Source organism: Trachinotus anak, unplaced genomic scaffold, assembly GCF_046630095.1.
Source record: "Trachinotus anak isolate AG129_WGS33_773 ecotype Australia unplaced genomic scaffold, CSIRO_AGI_Tana_v1 ptg000010l, whole genome shotgun sequence".
NCBI classification, from domain to species: Eukaryota; Metazoa; Chordata; class Actinopteri; order Carangiformes; family Carangidae; genus Trachinotus; species Trachinotus anak.
In genome coordinates this window covers 25,088,707-25,111,143 of record NW_027273861.1, presented here as the reverse complement: position 1 = coordinate 25,111,143, position 22,437 = coordinate 25,088,707, and positions in this window count along the sequence as shown.

Below are 22,437 nucleotides of genomic sequence, written 5' to 3'. Positions count from 1 at the left end.
TTGCAGTTCCTCCTTTCCCCTTGATTTCATATTTAAACCCAGCTTCACCTCGACCAGTAAAATGCTGCTAATCTAGTGATGCATCAGTATTAATAATGTAATAATGTAAATTCAGTGTTGCTGCTGGACAGTTAGTTAACTACCTATTACTTACGCTCTGCAAGCTCCTGATGTCTCCTTTTTGGTGGCATGATATCTACAAAGTATAAAATGTGTTTGCATGGGTAGAATTATGTTATGTGTGCTGCAGTTCAGGCAATAGAGGAAAGAGAGTCATCTGAAATAGTAAAGCTCGTGTTTGAGGGTTTGGACTGACATTGATCTGCCCTCACCTCCTCCGTGTCTTGCAGTAAATACAATAGTTCTACATGACATAAGCCTCCAGCATAGACTCTAAATAAAGATGGACGTAGCCTCCGTGACATCACCAATAGGTTTCCAGAGGAGAATATGATCCATAAGGACCAAAAACTATTTTGAACCAGGCTGTAGATATGTTTATTTCTGCTGTAAAGTTAGACGTTTTAACATGGGAGTCTATGAATGAGCCAGCCTCAAGTGGCCATTCGAAGAACTGCACTTTTGGCCTTTCTGTGTTGGCTTCATTTTTTTTTACACCCATAGGTTGGCCCTTGGCCTCCAGATAGTACCCTCCCTTTCAACCAATCAAATGCTGGAATACCTAATTTTGTTGTCTTGGAGACGTTGCCTCTGGGGGAGGAGGGGGCACATCAGAATTAGCTAATGACATCACTCCAAACATAGTGCGAATGAGTTGACTCAAATATTGGTAGGGACAAAAAATTGGTGAGTACATGTCCCTACCATCCGTATGCAAGCCTACGCCCTCGCATCTATTACTGCAGAATGACTGATGGAGCCAATCTCACCAAGTTAACCAGTTTGGTTATTGTTGTGTAATCTTTTATCATTTCCTCCCCTACAGTGAAGAAGTCACTGGTAATTTATTGGATGACTTTGCAGGTCTGACATGATTTTTGAAGGCCAGTTCAGACTCATTTTGTATTATGGAGAAGAAAAAAAATGGAGAAGAGAAAAACATTTCGACATTGCAAACCGATTTTAGTTTATTTCAGAAATATTTTAGACATGTGGGTTGGTACTCACAGTGTGTCATCTTTATCCTCCTTTTAACTCAATAACCAAACTCTCTTACAACAAGAATTCATAACAGAAATTGATTGCTGCATGCCTCCATTCATCAGGTACCAATTTTTCAAAATAAAAACGTGTACGTGCTGCCGTCTGGGCTCAGCGGTACAACTGTTCTGGACTAATGTTTCACTCGGTAAACACCCAATTATTTGCACCACATTCATTTCATTCCACTGCCTTAACCACACATTTATTATTTTTACCATGACGACAAAGGTCCAGGTGAGCTGCTCTGGGTTGTATTATTGTTACCATGACACCAAAGGTCCGGTATGCATGCCACTGGTACGCTCCTAAGACTCTTAGACTTCCTATATGGTCATTTAAGTTGGAGGAGTCCTTGGTTGTCACTGTCCTTATAAGTCTGGTTTGGTCTCCACAACTCCTGAGAAAATATCTGGTCTTTAGCAACAAGATGTTCCACTTCTTTACCAGCTAGTCACTAACTCTTTGAGACCTTTTGAGTACAGTGGATTTGTCAGATATTTTTTGCTAAAAACAATGGGAAACAAGGTTGGTGGAAGCTGAGAGTGAATCAGAAAATCCACAAAATCCCAATTTTGGCATATTCATAAAAAGCTAGAAGCTCACATCTACAGCTACACTTCATGTTATTTTTATTTATTTTCTTTTTTTTTGTTTTTATATATCTAGTAGTAGCTGTAGTAATAGTCTAATTAGTTATTTTATAATTTATTATTATTATTACTGTATCTATCTAATCTATCTATCTTTGCTCATTTATATTCCTAAATATCCAACATTTTACGGACACTAAGATTCTTCATGGTCAATTCAGTTAAACCTTCTTAAACCTAAAAGACTCAACCCCACCTCAGCACTAAAATACACACATAATGTGTGATGACAATAAATAGTCTGATGTACATGTATCCTCTTTCAGCATGACTTTACTAGAAAGCTTATGATAAAGGATCAGCAATGGGGACACTGTATGTAGCCTTTTCAACCTTCTCTTAACATTTTACACATAATTGTTGCAGCAGATTTCAGTCTTGTGTTCGTTCCCTCAGTCCATTTTTAATAACATACATTTTTTCAGAGGTTACAGTGCAGACAAAAATAAAATATCTCGCGTACAGTGGATAAATTGCCATACCTCACATTTTCCTTGAAAGTTGCTTGGCACGCTGAAAATCTCACTGTTGTGGCTCAAATTGCAGATGTAGCCTGAAAGAATATAGAAATAAATGTAAATCTCTCTCTCTCTCTCTCTCTGTGCCTGAGGAAGCTCTATCTGTCCTTTGATTCCAGGGTGAGACGGCTGCATTTCAACACGGCAGCTAAAATTGCAGCGGTTGACTAAATATGGAAGTGCAGCCGCGACATTAAAGAGGGAGACATAATTGAAGAACATAACTACAGGACATCCGAGAATAAGGTGGGGTGATGGTTGTCGCGGTGACGAATCGGTCACAAGATGGGGTTGGGGGAGTCTTGCTCCTCTTTCTCTCCCTGAATCTCTGTCGCCCCGTAATTTTCATGTCACTCTTCCTCCATCTGGATTTCTCTCACTCGAGGAACCTTCCCAATACAGATGCAAAGTTATATGTTTTTCTTAAACAGAGCAGATGAAACCCAAACCCATACTGTGCATCAAAACTACTTCCATTTAGCTTCTCAAAGAACAAACAAAAAAAGATATGAGGAAAAATCTCATTAAAGAGGGTGAAATCCACCTGTGTGGAAATGCATATGAAATCATGTTAAGCACTATGAAAAGGTTTAAGGAAAAATGGCAGAAATCAAATATGGTAGATTTTACACTAATTTTCTTTAAAAATGTGAGGCACCTTCAGAGTAGTTGTATATATCTTCTATATTTTGATCCTCCTGTCACTGGAACATTCACAATAAAGATCTGGTGAATTAGAATTGCTTTTAGACATTTAAGGATGAACTAATTAAATGATGATGATCAACAAAACTGTCAAGCTGACTATGACAAACAATCCACTCTGAAAGATTGAAAGGTGAAGTTAAAATTGACAAAGTTAAGGTCATATGACACTTTTATGTTTTATATCATGAACTTCTTATTTATTGCCTCATCAAATGCTGATGATCTCAGTATGATTTGGAGGAATAATTAAAGCCTTCTCCACTGGAAATCCCACTTGAATGTGCTGAGCTGGACTCAGTATACATCAACACAACCAAATCCACACGTGAGGTTATTCATTCAATCATATACATGTGATGCACAAGATGCATTACATATTGATTTTGCAAGTAGGGTTGTGATATTTAAGGGTGCTATATGTAAGTTTTGCATTTGCTGAATAGCAAACGTTAGCATTTACAGCTGTTTACTCCCCAGTCTAGAGGGAACATTGCAAATTCAACTAACTAACCCTAACCCTATATCCATCAATTCCTGTCATCAACTGAAGTTAGCATGCTAAGCAGCTAGCCGGACAGTGTCATCACTTCCCAATGCAGACATTGCAGTGTCCAGTCTACCCTGAGGAAGTAGCACTGCTCAGAGATCGCGTTATAACCTCTTATTCTGTAAGCGCAATAATGACTAAAGCTCCCGGCAAGACTGGAAAGTAAACAGCTGTTATGCTAATGTTGGCTATGTAACAATAGCAAAACTTACAAATAGCTCCTTTAATGCTAGTAATGAAGCCCAGGGGCTTGTTACTCCATCGGCCAACCCATGTAAACTTTAGAGAGCCTCTCGCAGACTAGCTAGCCTCTCGTAGCTAGCTAAATTCAAATTCAAGGAGGGCATGTATAAAATTTAAAAGGTCATTCATTTCACCTGGTTAGTTTGGAAGATGGTCATTCTTTCAAGTAGCCCTCTACGCCAGACAAGACCACGGTCATTTTCTTTTTTCAGAGCTGTATATAGGGAAGAGGGCTGAATGAAACTGCTGCTGCGGAGGCAGCGACAGTGAATCAAGCAGTTCTGATTGTGTGGTTGATCAAGAGTTGATGAGGCTTATGGGTAATGATGGGTTGATACATTCACAATCAGTGATGACAGCAATCATGTAATGGGTCCTTACTTCAGAAAAGGTAATACCAGCCTACTTGATATACTGTAGCTCAGCTGTAATCAATGATAGCATAACCTGGATGGGTGGCTAACACGCTAAATCTCACATGTTGAACCATGTGACCAGGCCAGCTCTGTGGAAATTATAACAGGTTCAGGTTCATTTTTTATCTGTAGCACTGAAAAAGACAAATTAAGCATAAAAGATGTATTAAACATAATTTGAGACACTCCATATCCAGTCAAAATTGTGTAGTGTTCCCAAAAACATGGCCAGTATCACTGTGAGGACGTGTTCAGGCAGAACATGAAGCAAATTTTAGAAGCATACAAAGTTAGTGGAAAAACCTAAGTGGGTGTGAAGTGATGCAACTCGTCTCAATGTGGTGTAGATGGAGGCAAAGATGAGTCCATACAAACAATGTTTTAACTTAGCAGCATAAAAGCCCCATGTATCATGTGTGAATGTTGAATTAATCCGCTTCATAGACATACATGGCCTTATGTTGCTAGCAAGCTACAGCTAGCATGTAGGGAACATACTGAACATATAGATCGACTGTGCAGAAGTTTTTATTTTTTGATCATTTTTGATTTTTTTGCTCTGACTCAAATCAAATCAAAATGGATTCAAATCCATTGTAACTGCTGTGAATTCAGGCTGATTCCCCTCCACAATAGAGCAATGTACACACTTTTCAGAGTGCACTGTCTGCGTCTACAGGGGATGACTTTTTCATAATCAAAACTGCCTTTATATATAAAGATAAATACAGTTTATTAGCAAAAACATACAATAGCAACCACCAAGTTCAGGTTTCAGGTTTTAAAAACTCTCTCTCAAAACTAAATCTTAAAACACTGAAACCAAGACAAAGAAAAACACTTTCTTCTTGTGTAACATATGTAACTCACCATATATTTTATGAAATATATATTCTATTATTTAATAAATTCAATAATTTCTAAGGTTCTACAGACACTGTCTGAGCAGCAAGAGGAGATATTTGAGCATCTTTGGTACACACACACACACACACACACACACACACACACACACACCACTGCAAGTCGACCAGTTGCCAATGCGAGAACAGGAGAGGCCCCCAGCTGTGTGTGTGTTTGTGTGAGTGCGTGCGTGCGTGTGTGCGCGCGCGCGCGTGTGTGTGTATGTATATACGCACATGTGTGTGTATTTGTCATAAATTAATAAACATATCTGACAAGTGCATTGCAGGCAACCCGAGGGCATCATCATGTTTGCAAACAACTCCCCCCTCACCCCACTTACACACTCTCCCTCCATTCACACACACACACACACACACACACCGTTACAAGCACACACACTCCCTGAGGAGTAGCAATTGTTTAATGATTCAATTAGCTGTGTGGCGTGCTGAGAGCTAGAGGCAAGATGGAGTGATAATTGATAAACATGTTTAATCCTGAGAGAGAGAGAGAGGGGAGGGGTGGAAAGATGAAACCAGACAGATAGAGCGTGCACACACACACACACACACACACACACACACACATTTTTACATCACAATGGCTCATTTATTTATGACTTATGTCCAAACGAGAGTGGTTTTGGCATCAGAACCAGTTTAAGCAACATTAGGCTCCATCCACCTGTTCTTAACTGCTGCATAGGAAAAAAACACACTCACTGTTACTTGTCTCAACTTCACCCGAAATCCCCCAAAAATAAATAAATGGGAGTGTCAGGGATGTATATGACAGCAATGACCCTGCATTCAGCCCAGACTGGGAGCCTTGTTATGTTTCACCACCCTCTCTGTCACAGTTGTGTCTGACAAAAACACCATAAATCTCCATGTTGATCAGCAGGGATACACTCATTCTGAAAAATAAAAAAGAGAGAAAAAGTCTTAAAAGAGGCTGATGGAGTTCACATTTTGTTTAGCAACATTTTTACAAAATTTGCTAAAAGCTACAATGTTGTAATGGTAACACAATTACTGTGTCATGACTTTTCTCACAGTCCCAACCTGTTACAAAGATGTGCATATATACACACATGCACACATTTATACGGTATATGCATATGATTTAGTGCATCTAGATGTGTTGACCAACATGTTGTATTATTCACTGATGCTTATTTGTTTACTTGTTTCTGTTCATGTTTGCAGTGAAGTTCTGTTGCTCTTCAGCACCGTGCAGCCTCAGTGGAAAGATAGTTTGAACAGCTGCTCTGTGTGCATGTTTGCCTATGTCTACAAGTGTCTGTATTTGAGTGTGCCCATGCATGTGTGTGTGTGTGTGTGTGTGTGTTTGCGTGTGTGTGTATGCAGGGGCGGGGAGTAAACAGAGGAAGTCAGCAGGATCTTTTGTATTTTAGAGAAACGTTGACTTCACCTTCCTGGTTGGCCTCTGGCTGAGGGATTACTGTTAGAGCTCATCATGTGACCTCAGGATCTGAGGTCACCAGAACCAAAATACTAATTTGTTTCCACATGAGTAAAAAAAAATCTGACTTCCCCATCATATTAGCAACAACTGAAAAAAGACTTTTTCTTTTTTAAACTGTTATACAGCAGAATATATCACTTCAGTTCTCCTCCAATAATCAGTTTGCCTTTAAATTTGAGGTTCTCCATTCTTACATAAAACTAAACCCCAAAATTAAATTTACATAATCTGGCCTTCACGATTACAGTGTAATCGTAAAGTATGTTTTATCCTTGACCTCCTCAACAACCAACATGAGCCTTATTTTAAATAATCCTTATTTTAATTAATAATGAGCATATACATGACTACGGGGACATATGGTGAAAACAAACAGCAGTGTCGTGTCTAGAATAGTTAATGTATATTTTCCTCTTGAATATTTATCAGTATCTGCCAGCCTCAGTAGCTACAAGAAAAATATCAAAGTTTATCTGTGCAGCTGATTGTTATTTTGCTTTAGAATAAAGGTTGTCAAGTTGGAGCATATGATTCAGGCCTTTTTTCTTTGCCTTAATATGCAAATATATTTACAATTTGAGTTATGATAATATATTACACTTTTTTTTTTTTCAAATTTGTGTTAACAAAACTTACTTTAATTGGTATAAACATTACATCATAAGTTGTTTCTGTAGGTCAGGAATTTCAGTCTGAACAGTTGTGGTATTTACATCTTCCCTTTATTAAAATCAGACAGTTCCACAGTCAAATCATGTCACATTTCTACTGTTGTTGCTGTCAGTGAGATAATAAATATTTGTTTGTGGAAACACAGTGTAATCTTGGAGATATCTCTACACCCCTGTGGTTTTCATGTGGGTTTTTTGTGTTGAGCTGCTGAGGCTGTCTGTGTTTTCTGAAGAATTGTGGGACCACATTTAATCTCTACTTGTGACCCAAACCAGGGTCCTGACCCAGATTATGAAACACACTGATGTCGCTGATTAAAGGCCAAATCCCAACATGTCAGTTTCAGGACCCCGAGTCCCCAGAGCTGTGCCCACCCTGAAGAGAACCCACTGTTTAGACGGAGACACACTCACTTCACCCTATTAGCCCCTCAGAGCAGAGAGAGGGATGTTTGTGTGTGTGAGTGTGAGTGTGTGTGTGTGTGTGTGTGTGTGTGTGTGTGTGTGTGTGTGTGTGTGTGTGTGTGTGTGTGTGTGTGTGTGTGTGTGAGAGAGAGAGAGGGAGAGGGAGAGGGAGAGTGTATGTGTCCTGCTGGGTGGCAGAATTAAAGGAGAGGTCTGTTTGAGAAGAGCCTTTGAAATGGACACACATCAACTTGCTCTCTCTCTCTCTCACATACACACACTTCGATAACTCCTGAAGCACCCTTTATTGACCATAACCATCTGGCCGCCCTCCAGAGAGAGACAGAGACAGAGAGAAAGAGAGAGAGAGACACAGAAAGAGAGAGAGAGAGAGAGGCACAATTGGCTGTAGGGGAAAATGCTTTAGTTTTTTTTTTTTTGTTTTTTTTAGCCGCCTTAGTTTTCCTCTTATTTCCTCTTTAGCTGCTTTAGGGTTCAATCATTGTATCCCACACTGTCTGACTTTACAATTATTGTAATGTAAATTTAATTAATTATTACATTTTGTATCAATTTTGTCCAGCTTTTTACTGAAGCTCTCCAAAAAAGAAAGTAACTGTATTTATACATGTTAACATTTGACAATAAGTATATATTTAAAAAAAAAATAAGCCTAAAAAATATCCATCCATCCATCAATTATACCACTTATCCTTATAGGGTCATGGAGGGGCTGGGGCCAATGCCAGCTGACATAGGGCGAGGGCTGGGCACAGCCTGGACAGGTAGCCAGTCTATCACAGACCAGACAACCATTCACGCTCACATACACACCTACAGGCAAATTAGATTCACCAATTAACCTAACATGCATGTGTTTGGACTGTAGGAGGAAGCTGGAGATCAAAAGAGGGAGCTGAAGTGAGTTAGAGAAGACAGAAGAGAGAAGAAAAACACACTGTGCAACAGGAAAGACGTAAAAGCAGGGAGATATAGAGAGAGATAGGAAAGAGAGAGCAGAGAGGAATGAATATAACTCTCTCCCTACAGTCCTCAATTACCTCAGGGTGATTTGAACCATAGAAATTACCATAAAATTAACAATTTATTTAGGTAGGAAAAAAATCTGTAAATATTGATCGTTAGCAGCTTTAGTCACACTCAGATATGAGTGTTGTCGAGAATCCATGGAAGCTGAGTTTTATGGGTTTCATGTGAGGAACATTTCTGACCTTCTTTTCCCAAAGAAGTGAGGTCTTGACTTCAGGGGAGATGGACGGACGTGGGGAAAGTAAGAGAGGGAGGTGTTGAAGTATGAAGGAGAGAGAGGCTTCCTGTTGGTCATAATGTTTCTGGAATCTGATGGAGATTGTTTTCAAGACTGGGGAAGTCAGGGATTTTTTTTATTTTCGGAAAAAGTCAGGCAACGCACAATCAACAAAAAAATCATGAGTTAAAAGTGGCTCCTTAAAATTACATTATCTTGTTGGGGGTTAGTATTCAATTTGGGGATTCATGTCATTTGCCTGTAAAAACCCTTATCTTGACAGAATAATTTCTGTATATTATATTTTATCTGATAAATTCCATGTAGCACAATTTTTCTGTTTTGGAAGTGTTGCAATTTGGAATGAATTTCTTAATCTTTATATGTTGGAAGAGCTCTTATTTACAGAAAGAAATACAATTTTATCTCCAGCAAGACAGAGCATGGGGGATGAAGATGACAGTGAGGTAGGAGGGAAGAAAGTGAGGCAGGTAGAAAAAAGGGGCCAAGGAGCAAGAGAAAATGAGCACAGGATGGCTGGCTGAAAAAGAAAAAGAATTAAAGTGACCCTGCTCGATCACCACCCCCCTGTCTCTCATAATTGCAGCATCTCCAAAACAACCAAAACAAACCAAATCAGGCCTAATGTATTTCCCTGTCACAACTGCCTGGCGGGAGCCAAATAGCTGTTGAGAGAAATGTCTCTTTGAAAAACACCACTGGTAAATATGCCTCTCTGCGTGGCAAATAGCAGTTTGGGCCCTCCCCCTCTCTCGTCTCTCCTCTCATTTGTTCTCTTTCACTTTCCATCTGTTTATTTCCAAGGTAAAGAGAGACAGCCCTCTGTGAATGTCAAAACAGGCTTCTCACATTCTACCTCACTTTCTCCTCATCTGTCATTTAAACTCACACATGGCAAAAACGCTCTGTTTAGCTGTTTCTGCTGCTTATTTCTATGCCTTCGTTTCTGTAAACCATAATAAACATCATTAAAATGCTGGTGAATTATATTCACAACATTTTCATTACGTATTCATCCTGCCATTTAATATATTTGTTGAAACTGGAAGTTTCTGGGGGGGCGAACACGATAACCCAAAGACAGATTACTGAGCTTTTAGGAGTTTAAACTGCTTTTTGCATGAAGAGCTTCACAAATAATTACTCAGTGTTAATGGACAATGTATAGTAAAATTGGTGTCTTGGATAAAGGAAGATTCATTGTGAATCTTATACATACCACTTATACATTTTCTATTTTGCAAGGGGCAGAGATGAAATATGCTACTTTCTTCTTTTACTAATATTTGAATTATCCTGAGCAACAATAAATCAGTGTCATGAGTTCTCTGAAAAACAAATTTTTTAAGCATTTAGTCTCACTGAAACTTGCCCCAAAAGACAGTTACAGTTAAAAATAAATAAATAAATAAATAAAAGCTGTGAAATGTTCTCCAAAATAAAATGGTATCGTCTGCAAATTGGGCGGAGAGACTGGTGTTGAAATGATTGGCCAACTAGTGTCATGTGACCAGTGCTATAAAGGCTTGAAAAGCTGTGCCACTTAAAATAGAAACATTCTGTCAAAATTTAATAATTCTCAATAATTTATAGGTCATGCGTCTGGGTCTGGATTCAGAGTGCAGTCTATTAGGAACCTCTGATAAACAGCATCAAAAATCAGTTAAAAGTTAAAAGTGAATAGATAAATCAGTGTACACTGGAATTTGTAAGCGTTCAGTCAGTTAAATTCTCTTCCTCCTCACTGCTGCTCTCCGAGGCTGGGACCCACATGGAGCCAAGAGTGATTGGTTGTTTCACTAACACATGCCTTGGAAAGTGGCACTATCTGTCAGGGCATCTGGGATAAAAAAAAAAAAAAGAAACAAAGAAATAAAAACTTTTCAAATGTGGATCAGTTGGTTCAAACATTTTCTTTCAGTTGTTTTCCTCATTATGAGAATCACCCGTTCACTCTGTTTCTGTCATTTTACTGACATTTGCTTGCTAGTAGTGGTTTTATCTCACACAGAAAAAAAATCACTTTCAAGAACAAAATTTATAATATATATGTGATCCTCATTTTTAAAGGACTTCTTAAACGTTCAACTTTTCAGAATTTGGTGTGTTTGTGTGTTTGTGTGTGTGTGTGTGTGTGTGTGTTTTATCACTAGATGAAGCTTGCAGAAAATATAAGCCTCTGGTCTCTATAGTTTAAGGGCAGTAAAAACCAAGTTCTGTTTTTTCACCAAGTTTCACTCACGCCAGCAAAAAACCCATCAGCTGCCACCTTCAAACCGAGAGCTTATGTTTAACATCGCAGCTTTCAAGGCTGATTATGACAAACTCACCTGAATGACAAAGCACCGCCCTAATAACGGCCATAACATTTCTGTGTTTGTGTCTCTACGTGTGTGTTTGAAGGCAGGTTGTATGTCACGTGTAGGGATTAACAGTGTTTTAATGAGCCTTTAATGTTTACGTTTGCACAGGCTGACAGACATCCGCTATACGCAACCAATGACAGGTTTGTCTCACACACACACACACACACACACACACACACACACACACACACACACACACAGAAAGAGACAAACAGATCAGAGTGTTTTAATGCGTCTCACAGAGTATTAATGACACAACTAAAGCTTATTAGTGGGTTTGGGGATGTTAGGCAGTCACTCACACACAGAATTATGTAGTTGCTGTATGCTGATGTAGCTAATCTAATTACAGAAATGAAACACAACTCACGATCACCTCCTTGTAATCCAAGTACATTTAGCTCTCCATCAGTCTTTTTCACTTTGTCAGTCAAGTCAAAATAAAACACTTCTACATATTCCTTAAAAATGTCCCCAAAAAGTCTTATACACGTTTCTCTATTCTCTAAATAAAACCTACAGCCTTCAGACTGTCAGTCTTGATTGTGAGGTCCTTCCATATTTTTCTGATTAATTCCATTTTATGCTGCTTCTGCTCCACTACATTTTGAAGGAAAGTATTGTACAGAACTGCAAGACATTTACCGGACAACTGTAGCCACAAGTTGCAGATTCATATTATTAACACAGAATATAAAAAACTAATAAATACTGATAATAAGAGTAATATCATAGATTAAGGTGTATCCAACAGTATATAAAGTAGTGATAGTCAGCCCAACCTCTACCAGCTGCAACAGTTATAGTACCCATTAATGTTATAGCTTTAGTCTAATAATATAATAAATATTTTCCTGAAATGAGCCATTCTGCAAATAAATACTTTTACTTTGATGCTTGGAGTATATTTTGATGGTGATACTTATTTATGAGTATTTTATTAGGAGTCCGCACCTGTTTGCCTTATTAAACTTACTGCATTGTTCTGTTAATTCAAACTCAATTTGCCTATAAGTGTTTCAAATAAAAAACCCTCTAACATTTCAGCGGACAGAAAACTGTCATTTTATTGTGAAGCATCTGCAGGAAAACCATATGCAACACAAGCTGGATTAAAGGGTGACAATGCAAAGTGGATACACATATAAAGTCCACCCACAGTGACTGAAACAGAACAATAATAATCCAGAACAACAAAGTGTTGGAAATAGCATGATTATGTTGTTGAATTTATGAAGTTACAGTGGTAGAAATGTACATTTGTTTTTGACCTTAAGTTGCAAGTTATAAAAAAAAAAGTTAAACCATCAAGAACTTGATCCATCCATCGAGGTCATACAACTTCACACATCTATACCTCAGGGCTAGAAAACTATTCATCCATCCTGCTACTGGAAGTGGGCACATTGTAACCATGGGAATCACTCTCATCGTTGACCTTCCAGACAGGAAACAGATTCCCAGCTCTCCTAAAACGTGTCACTTTGTCTCGGAGGAGGCTTTTTCTAGGTTAAAAACACCTGATGGACATAGAGTAAGTGAATGTGGGCCACGCCTTAGATCAACCTCCTAATGCCTCTCTCTCTCTCTCTCTCTCTCTCTCTCTCTGTCTGCTCTGCAAACTGTTTCCCTGCTGCAAGAGCCAACCTGCCCCTTACACTTTGTTTTTCTGTGTGTGTGTGTGTGTGTGTGTGTGTGTGTGTGTGTGTGTGTGTGTGTGTGTGTGTGTGTGTGTGTGTGTGAGAAAGCGATGCAGGGTTAGGGCGTTGCTCCGGCTAGTTTACTCTCACAGAACAAACAAATCTCTGATGTGTTTTTCTAACCCTGATAGCCGCGGCTGACACCATGTCAACAACTGGAAGAAAAATCTCTCTTCCTCCCCTCCTTTCTTTTCTTTCTCCTCCATCCCTGTATTCTCTCCCTCTCACTGTCTTTGTCTTTCATTAAGATCTTTCATTTTCAACATTCTTTTGTCTGCATTCAAATCGTCCAGTTCCTCCCTCCACTCTCTCTTTCTGTCTTTATGCTGACTGCGATCCTCCCTTCTCTTTCTTCTTTTGAGGAGACAGAGAAAGCTGTAACCACAGAGAGGTTGTATCTAAAGGAAGTGACTGAGCCCAGCTTTACACAACTGTTTAGTGATCTCTGTTGCCAATTTGTATCTGTAAATCTTTCAGGATCCTGTTTGTGTGTTTGTTTGAGCCCAGCCAGGTGTGCTGGATGCGAGCCAAGGCAAAGATTAAAACCTCAAATCCCATTTCCTATTATACATATTGCTGTTATAATAGTTTGCTTTGATGTACTTTTTCCACTTGAACTGAAAGTTTAGTTTGCATAGTCGTCGAGGTGCTGAGTAGGTTTCGTGGCCCTAGGGTCCATGAAAACCTTTCAAAACAACAGTGTTACACTCAGTGATGCTGTGTTACATAAAACACTGCCTAACAGCAAGAAGTTATAATATCAAAAATGGGGCTGAAATTAATACAATTGTTTTCATCGTCAGTTAATCTGATGATTATTTTTTCAGCCAGTCAATAAATTCTTTAGTTAATAAAACATCAGATAATACTGAAAAATATGGCCCATGCTTTTGAGAGACGATTCACACATTAGAGAAGCTGAAACCAGAGAATGAATGCAGTAAAAAACTACTCCGTTATCAAAACTGTTACCAACCTAATAGCTTAATGGTCAGGGCGCACACCACACAAACATATATCATCTGAGCAGGTGAGTCCCTGGTTGAACTCCCGGCCGATCGGCTGGACTCTTTGCTGACCCTCTCTCTGGCCTCTCACTCGCTGTCTCTTTACACTGTCCTCTCTAATAAAAGTGTAAAATGCCCAAAAAATAACTTTAAAAAACTTTAAAATTGCTACAGTACTGTATATATATATATATATATATAAATAATTTTTTTTACCACTCAGACTGAAGAGTGGAGATATGTCACTAAGATTTATATCCAGACAAAATGAAATAGTGGTAATAAATTATATTAAAGCCATGCTTAAGTTGTTTTATCTTCAACTCTATCATTTCAAACATACAGCAGATGGTAAAAGGACTTATATAGCACTTTTCTAGTCCTAGAGACAACTCAAAGCGCCTTACAATACATGCTACATTCACCCATTCACTGATGGAACAGCCACCAGAGGCAATTTGAGGTTCAGTATGTTGTCCAAGGACACTTCGACACGCAGACTGCTGGAGTCAGTCCTCTGATTAGTGGACAACCTGCTCTACCTCCTGAGCCACAGCCAGATGTGTTATAATTAAAAATCACTTTGGTTGATTTGTGCCTCAAATTAAAAGTTGAATGTTGGAGACACTAAAAAATCAATTTCTCATGCTGAGTTATGAAAAGATTAAAGCTCAAGAGCTATAATTATGTTTACATTTTTTCACTACAGATCGAGGATTTAATTCCAAGACTGAAATAGAAATCTAGAAATCAGTTTTGTTTTTTTCCCCCCACAAAGGTGGCTCTATCCCCATAACACCCTCCCCACTCTTAATGCTGGTTGAAACCCTAAATAGTGGTATGTTAAAACCTTGTTTAACTGTTATGAGCTCTGAATCATACCCTCACTTCTACACACATGCATGCACATACACACTGTGGTGTTTTGACTGGTATGTCAGAGTTAAGAGATCAGTGCAGACCACCCCAGAAGAAAGGAAAGGAAAGGAAAGGAAAGGAAAGGAAAGGAAAGGAAAGGAAAGGAAAGGAAAGGATTTATAATTTCTAAGTTAAAGGGAACAGTTTATTGTTACATTTCAGTGCAAAACGTAATACACAATCTTAAAAGGTATGGAAAGGTGAAAAGTTTTCTTCTTTTTTTTTTTTTTTTTTTTTTAATAGATGTTTAGGGACCAAACGCTTGAGAGACAATGCAAAAAAGTAACCACTGGAAAATGTCAAGAAAAGCCAAGGTCCTCTACTCTGTGACGAAACTTGAAAAAGCATTTTCTCTCCGAGGCTCGGCTCAGTGATAAATGCACCTGTGTTATTAAAATGTTGGGTATTAGTGGGTAGAATGGCATGTAGAGAAGTGCAGAGAAGCTGCAATGAAAGGAAGAATGTTCCTTGACCTTTTTACCCTGCAGCAAAAAAGATGAATCAAACAGTTTTGAACTTTTTAAGCATTGTTCCCAGGCTTTAGCTTCAGCAGTGAACAGCAGCCGCTACATTAAAAGCTTAATCTGTGATCAAGTCTTTAAAAAAAAAAAAACTACCTTAGAAAATACACAATTGCTTTGTAAAGCCGATCAAAACATTAAATACATATCCATAAAAAAAACAAAGCATTTTTAGTTAAGTTTACTTTCATAAAAGTGGATGCTAATTGCTGAGCAGAGCAGTGTATGTGATGTAATATTAAAAGCACATTGTTTCGCTCAATCTGGGCCGAGGCGGCTCAGTCCAGTTTGTGTTGTGTTGTGTTTCCACTGATCTGTGCCGAGCCTGTCACCGTGTACCTGTGTTCCCTCCTGTTTAGTCTCAGGGCAGAGCCGCCCTCACTCTGGACAAATACCTTCCGGAAAGCTTCCGCCCCTCCCCAAAACCACTTCTATCACTGGCCCAGACAATACACACTCACAAAGGGCTTGAAAAGGCCAGGGCTACACGCAAGCATGAATAGGTGAATTTTACCTGTGCAGAGATCGGGCACATGTGCAAACATCGCCCAAATCCTTTTTTAAAGTAAAAGTAGCGATAACAGGCTGAGCTATGATCATGTTTTAGCCATTTTGGTTTGTCTACATAAGATGTCTGTACATCTCATATTAAGATTTAGAATTTCGTCCCTGGGTCCCACTTCCCACAGAATCCTTTCTGTTTCTAATATTCTATTTGTGTTTTATTTAACAGGATCACAAAGCACTTTATAACTTTGTTTTGAAAGTTATTTGATTAGTATTATATTACCACAGTGTACAAATAGTCTATTCATATTCTTACATAATATAAATGAATACTAACAGTTAAGTTATCTGAAGTATCATTAGTAAATCTGCTCAACAGTCAGAGTAATCCTTGTAAGAATACAAAGAAATAGTTTATATTTAAGTGACATAAAATGTAAATTTCCACACTGGGGGACTTTTCATTCTTTCTGATTTGGTGGATCAGTGGTTCCCAACTTTTTCTGACCCATGGCCCACTTGAAAATCTCAAAAACATCGGCCTCCCACATCTGACTCCATAACAACACAGAGGCCGAATGATATGTTCTCAGAGCAGTTTTTTTATTGTAATGGTAATGGCCGAACCTTCAGGACTGAACTGAAAGCAGCCGAAGTTTGATTGGGGGAAGATCACTTGTCGATTCACCATCTGTCTCTTGACTCTCTTTCATTTTAATTCTTCCAAAGAACTTTAGCAATACTGATCATGTAATCTTTTAGTGCTCAGACTGAGATAGCAAACAATTATACAACTTGGTCCATTGGTGACAACACACAAGTTCCTACATGGCTCATCACAGCAATAATAATAATACAAGAATGTTAAAACAATAAAATGAGTTTTTCAACTTTTTAAATGTTTTTAAAGATATTTTAGAACATTGTTTATATTTCTATCTTTTTTATAATAACATTTTTTCACCATAATTATACTGTTTTGGCAAATGATTTGTCAGCCCACAATACCTTCACAGACCACAGGTTAGGAACCACTGGTCCAGATGAATTCAGACATAAGAATGAGGATTTAAATTATGTTAAAATGCATTTGAAACAAGGCTTTCTAGAATTAACAGTTTGTTTTTCTGGACAAAAGTGATATAATAATATAATAATTTGTAAATTAACTACAGCTCTCAGATAAGTAAAAGCTGCAATAATCTCATGAGAACCGTGAAAATCAAGAAAATCCAACAAAATGGAAAAAAGTCAATTTAGGTACCAGCACCTTCAAAATGTACTTGTCAATGTATCTGCTTGGTTTCGCTCTCTTACTAACACACACACACACACACACACACACACACACACACACACACACAGGACAAAGAAAAGTCCTGGAATGTGTTTACCTGCCTAACTCTACTCAACTCAACTTGATGTCCAAGGTAAACATGATGGCTCCCTCCCAAGCCCTTCATTGACTTCCCACACACCCAGACACACACACACACACACACACACACACACACACACACACACACACACATACTTACTTACAGACCAGACAGGCTGGAATGAGACTGGTCCACTGCAGTGTGTTGACAGTCACTGCTGTGACAGACAAGGCTTTACACTGACATCAGTCTGGACTGACAGCTCTGACCTGATCTATGACCTGTTGTATCAAACCTGTTCAGGTGCATTTATCAGTCACCTCAGGAGAACCTCTGGCCAGCTTACCTGTTACTCGTATTCACCTGGCTTGTTTCATTGTGCTGCACGTAGCGTAGTCACACCCGTCAATCAGTTACATGAGAAAAATATCATTTATTGTTATTGTACGTGTTAAGAAATGTGCTGGGTAAGTAGTTTTTTGGACCTGAGTTCATTTCTTGCAAAACATTATCTTGAAGTTACAGAGAGCAGTCAGAGGAAGACACCTGAAGACTGAGGGTTTATTAAATCAGACCTTTAAAATCATGGCCATTATAATAATAATGATACATAAGCTTTATCTTTATCCTGAAAGTGATAGTTCAGGTTATTTGAAGTGGGGTTGTGTGAGGTACTTTCACATTATATACCGTATTCCTACGCACTATGCACAGTAATATGGTTATATTACTGTGCATAGTGCGTAGGAATACGGTCGTTCAACAGTTGAGAAAATGTAGTTCTAAAGAAAAGGGCTGTTTGACGGCAAGATAGAGCGGTCGAAATACTCAAAATAAAGCGCGCACTTCAACTGATATTGTTTTTTAGGTAGGCATTTTTTAAGACAGTAAAACATAAAACCTGAATTCATTCTATCTATCTATCTATACCCCACAGAAAAGCTGCACAGCACGTCGTGTCCTATGGGCATTAAATTATGCAGCACTACATGTCAAGCTAAGTATAGTAGTAGTAGTAGTTCATAGATTCAAGTTTCCAGTTTAAAGCAGGTGACTCGGAGCACAATGTGGCTGATTACAGGTAAAGCAACCTCTTTGCATGCTGGGTAATTTACATGACATGATTACAGTATCACTGTAACTACAAAGGGGACACTTTGGCCTGTGGCATCGCATGATATAAGTGTATTGTTACGATACTGTTACACACCCGTACGTAAGCTATTTCTATTTGTGCTTTCATGGAACCGGCAGTGCAAGCTGGGATCTTGTGACGGACACGTTTCCTTTGTGAGCAGCATCCGTGGATGTTAATTACTGTTGGTTGTTTGTTTCAAACTGCCGTCATGCAAACCACAAACCTGAAGGGTGACAAAGTTGGTGGGAAAATTTCCCACACTGAGGGACTGTAAAGCTAAAAGTTTCATTCAGAAAAAATAAACAAATGTAACCTTCAACTTTTAAAATGATCTCATCGCTGCACCTCTGACCCTCACATTACTACATTTAATCTGTCTGCATTTACTGTCATTTCCTCCAGCTTTTCATCTTTAGATTGCTTGTCCGGGTGCCAACTGTAGCTTCCTGTTTTGCCTCAGAGAGCAATAACCTGAAGTGGTTTCTCAGCTTCGAGGAACCCACCTCATATTTTGATGTCATTGTTGAGGCCGAAGGAACTGTCATAATCAGGGTGGGTCAGGATTGGGCGTACTGAACCGGGATTAAAGTCTAAAATTAGACTGAGGGCCAGGGAAACTATTGGGTAAGTGTGAGCCTTCTGAAAAACAATTATCATATCCTGTCTGGGTTCAGCGTAATATCACTTTGGGTGAGTTGACTTGAATGGAATGCACAGTTAGCATAAAGTTTTAAGGCCAGATTTGAATGGAATGCACTGTTAACTGAAAGGATTAATAAAAGATTTGACTTGAATGGTCGGATGAATTAGAGGAGAGGAAGAGAGTGACTCGTCTGGGAGATTTCTCCGAGGCTAAGCAGCGTTCACACAAGAAATGTACGCACGTATGTACGAGCATACACCCAAGTTCCCCATCTCCCTCTCGCTCTCCCTCCCTCTCTCTCCCACGCACACACACACACTCACACGCACACACAACCCCGATTTCCTCCTGTTGTTGTGTGTGTTTTGTCAGTCTAATCTCTGGCCTAATCCTCACACTGCTGCCAGACAGACAGGCCCACCCAGGTGACTGAGCCTGAACTTAAGTGTAAGTGTGTGTGTGAGAGTGTGTTCGAGAGAGACACACAGCTGGTGGATGTCTCGGGTCATGTGCCACAGATGACACTTAATGAGGGGGATGTACGGACACAAAAACAAGCAATTCAGGAATAAGTGTAAAGAGAGAAGTCGAGGCCTGTGTGCTAATTCATTAAAAGACAAGAGTAAAGGTCACACTAGAAATAAAGATAGCAAAAACAAACGGCAAATTCAGCTCATTTTAATGGAATCGCCACAATTTTATGCTTTATTTAGCTCTAATAGACATTTTTAAAAAACGATGGTAAAATAAAAATCTGTCATAAAGGCAAAATAAATTCACACTTTGGTGAATTTGTGCTGTTGACCAGTAGCGAGCCGTCCTGCTGATCTTTAAGGAAACACAGGCCCAGAGGGTCTAAAATAAAAGCTGCTGTATCTGTGTTGCCCTGTTCACTGTTGTTTAACCTCCAGTGCTGGAGTCTAAACTTCTCCACAAAAGGGTTCACAGACAGTTATCAGACAGCGGTCAGTGGTAGGGGTCGGTCGTTTGAATTAACTGTTTGATCTTATTGTTCCATTAGCCAGCAAGTTAAGCTAACAAACATCAATAACTTCACGGTGTACAGTGGTGAACAAAAGGGGGGAGTAAACGGCCCAGTACAAAATATAAAACAGAGAGAAGCCTAGAGAGCTACTGAGTGACTACCACAAGCACTAGCACGTCATGGCGAGCTAGCATATGGCTAGCCGGCTAGCACTGACTGCCAAGTGCACTTTGAACATTCACAGAATTTATGCTTTTTGTTTATCTTCGCTACAACCACTGTCATCCATCAATTCTGATGATGAGTTCTGTTTCATCAAAGCAAAGTTTTTATTTCAATGAAATAAAAAATGTAATATGATACTTAACCTGGTTCACTTGTACAGTCTGGAGACATGGTAACTGCACTTAGTGCTCAGATGATCAGAGAGATTGTAAACAAAGAGCAAAGAGCAAACTAACAAAACTAAATTATGAATGTATATTAGAGCTTCATAAGACATAGGTGACACAATGAGACACTGTACACTTTTGGCTTCATTACCAAATTATTGTTTTTGAAAATATGGTTCAGCTGAGGTTAGGTGGTCTGACCGCTCATGGTAGTTGTAGCAACCATGATTTTATTGGTATGCTGTTTGTTTTAAAACATCTCACGCTGAAAATCACAGTTTTTGAAACTATACATATAAACACTATTAGTTTAACCTTGCAGGCTGGTTTATTTCACAGCGAGAAAAAGCTGTTGTGCTCAATGGAAGAAAGCTGAAGTGGGAGTTTGAACTCTTACACCTCAAATCTATTGCAAGTTCATGTCAGTGCACATCGTGATTGGCAGATAACATCGGCAAAGAAAGCCCTCCCAGACACTCAGAGGTTAGAACAGCAGACACTTGTTATATCCCATCAGTGGGTAACAATGAGTAGCAAAATGCAAATTTAGTTGCATGAAAACGTTGATGCAAATAACACTAAATAAATTGAGGGTGGAGGGCTGGATAAGAGAAAAAGAAGCTTGAAAACCACTGACCAATGCGCTGCATGTTTGATCCCCTGCTACTGTCAGACACTGAGCCTCTACCTGCTCCAGCTGCATGGCGTCTTGCTGCACTGGGAAACTGGAAAACCTACATGTTCCGTATGTCTGACATGCATAGAAAATACATTTCTAATTAAACTGTGTCATGTGGTTATCTGGTGCGTCAGCCGACCAACTCAAAAATAATAATAATAATAATATTCCACAGACTATAAAGTGTAACTTTGAAGATTTTTTTTTTTTTTTTTTTTGAATTTAATCCATGTTCTAGCCATTTCCAGCTGACATTAAAAGCTGAATTGCATTTTATATTCAACTGAGACATGCTGCAACTATTCTATATACCACATATGACAAACAGCTAATCCTTATTTATGCCTTGCCAAGCCTGTCACATATTAAGCTGCAGTTGCATTATGGCCAGTGGCAGGTAAAGTACAGTAAGCCTGACTGGATTTGGCAGCAGCCTGAGACACAGCCGGTAAAGAGTCTCCTTCCAAAATGAAAGATATCCGCTGTTTGAAAACCGGCACCTTCTCCTGCAAAATGATTGTTGGCATGGAAGTGGAATTCATTATGTAGCAGCAGGAAGTCATAAGTTACCTCGAGACCTTTCCTTACATCCGCGACAGTGATGACGTGATAATCTGTTGTAAAATACTGATTGATCAAGTCAGGTCATGTCAGGTCGAAACGTATAATAACACCACAGGGAATTTGGTCTGCAGCCAGGGTTTTAAACACCACCATTACAGTCAGTGGAATTCAAAACAGCAAAAACTTTACCGGTTAATCAAAGCAATTTACAAACAGTATGTATCAGAAAGTAGCTGGAACAACAGGGTTAGAATAAAGTGTTGGTATGTGGAGGCAAAGACTACAGCATTTAAAGTATATACAGTGCTCAGCATATTGACAAGCAGAGATAGAAGGACCTTCAGTCCTCTGGTCCTCTTGCAGACAAACTGTCAGCTTGTGTGCCAGTGCTCTTTACTGCTTTTCCCAGCTGGCAGTATGCTGATCCAAATTTACTGCAGGTAATACAATGACCGTGCACGACTTCTTCACACAGCCCCACATCAAATAACCCGAGCTTTCCCTTTAAACTCTTTGTGTAGGAGGGTCAGAACAGTCTGGCCCAGCCTATAGGTCGTCCTCAGGACCTGCTTATTGTAAATAATGATGAACTAAGCCTGACTCATTTAACAATCTCCTGAACAGCTGTCAGTCA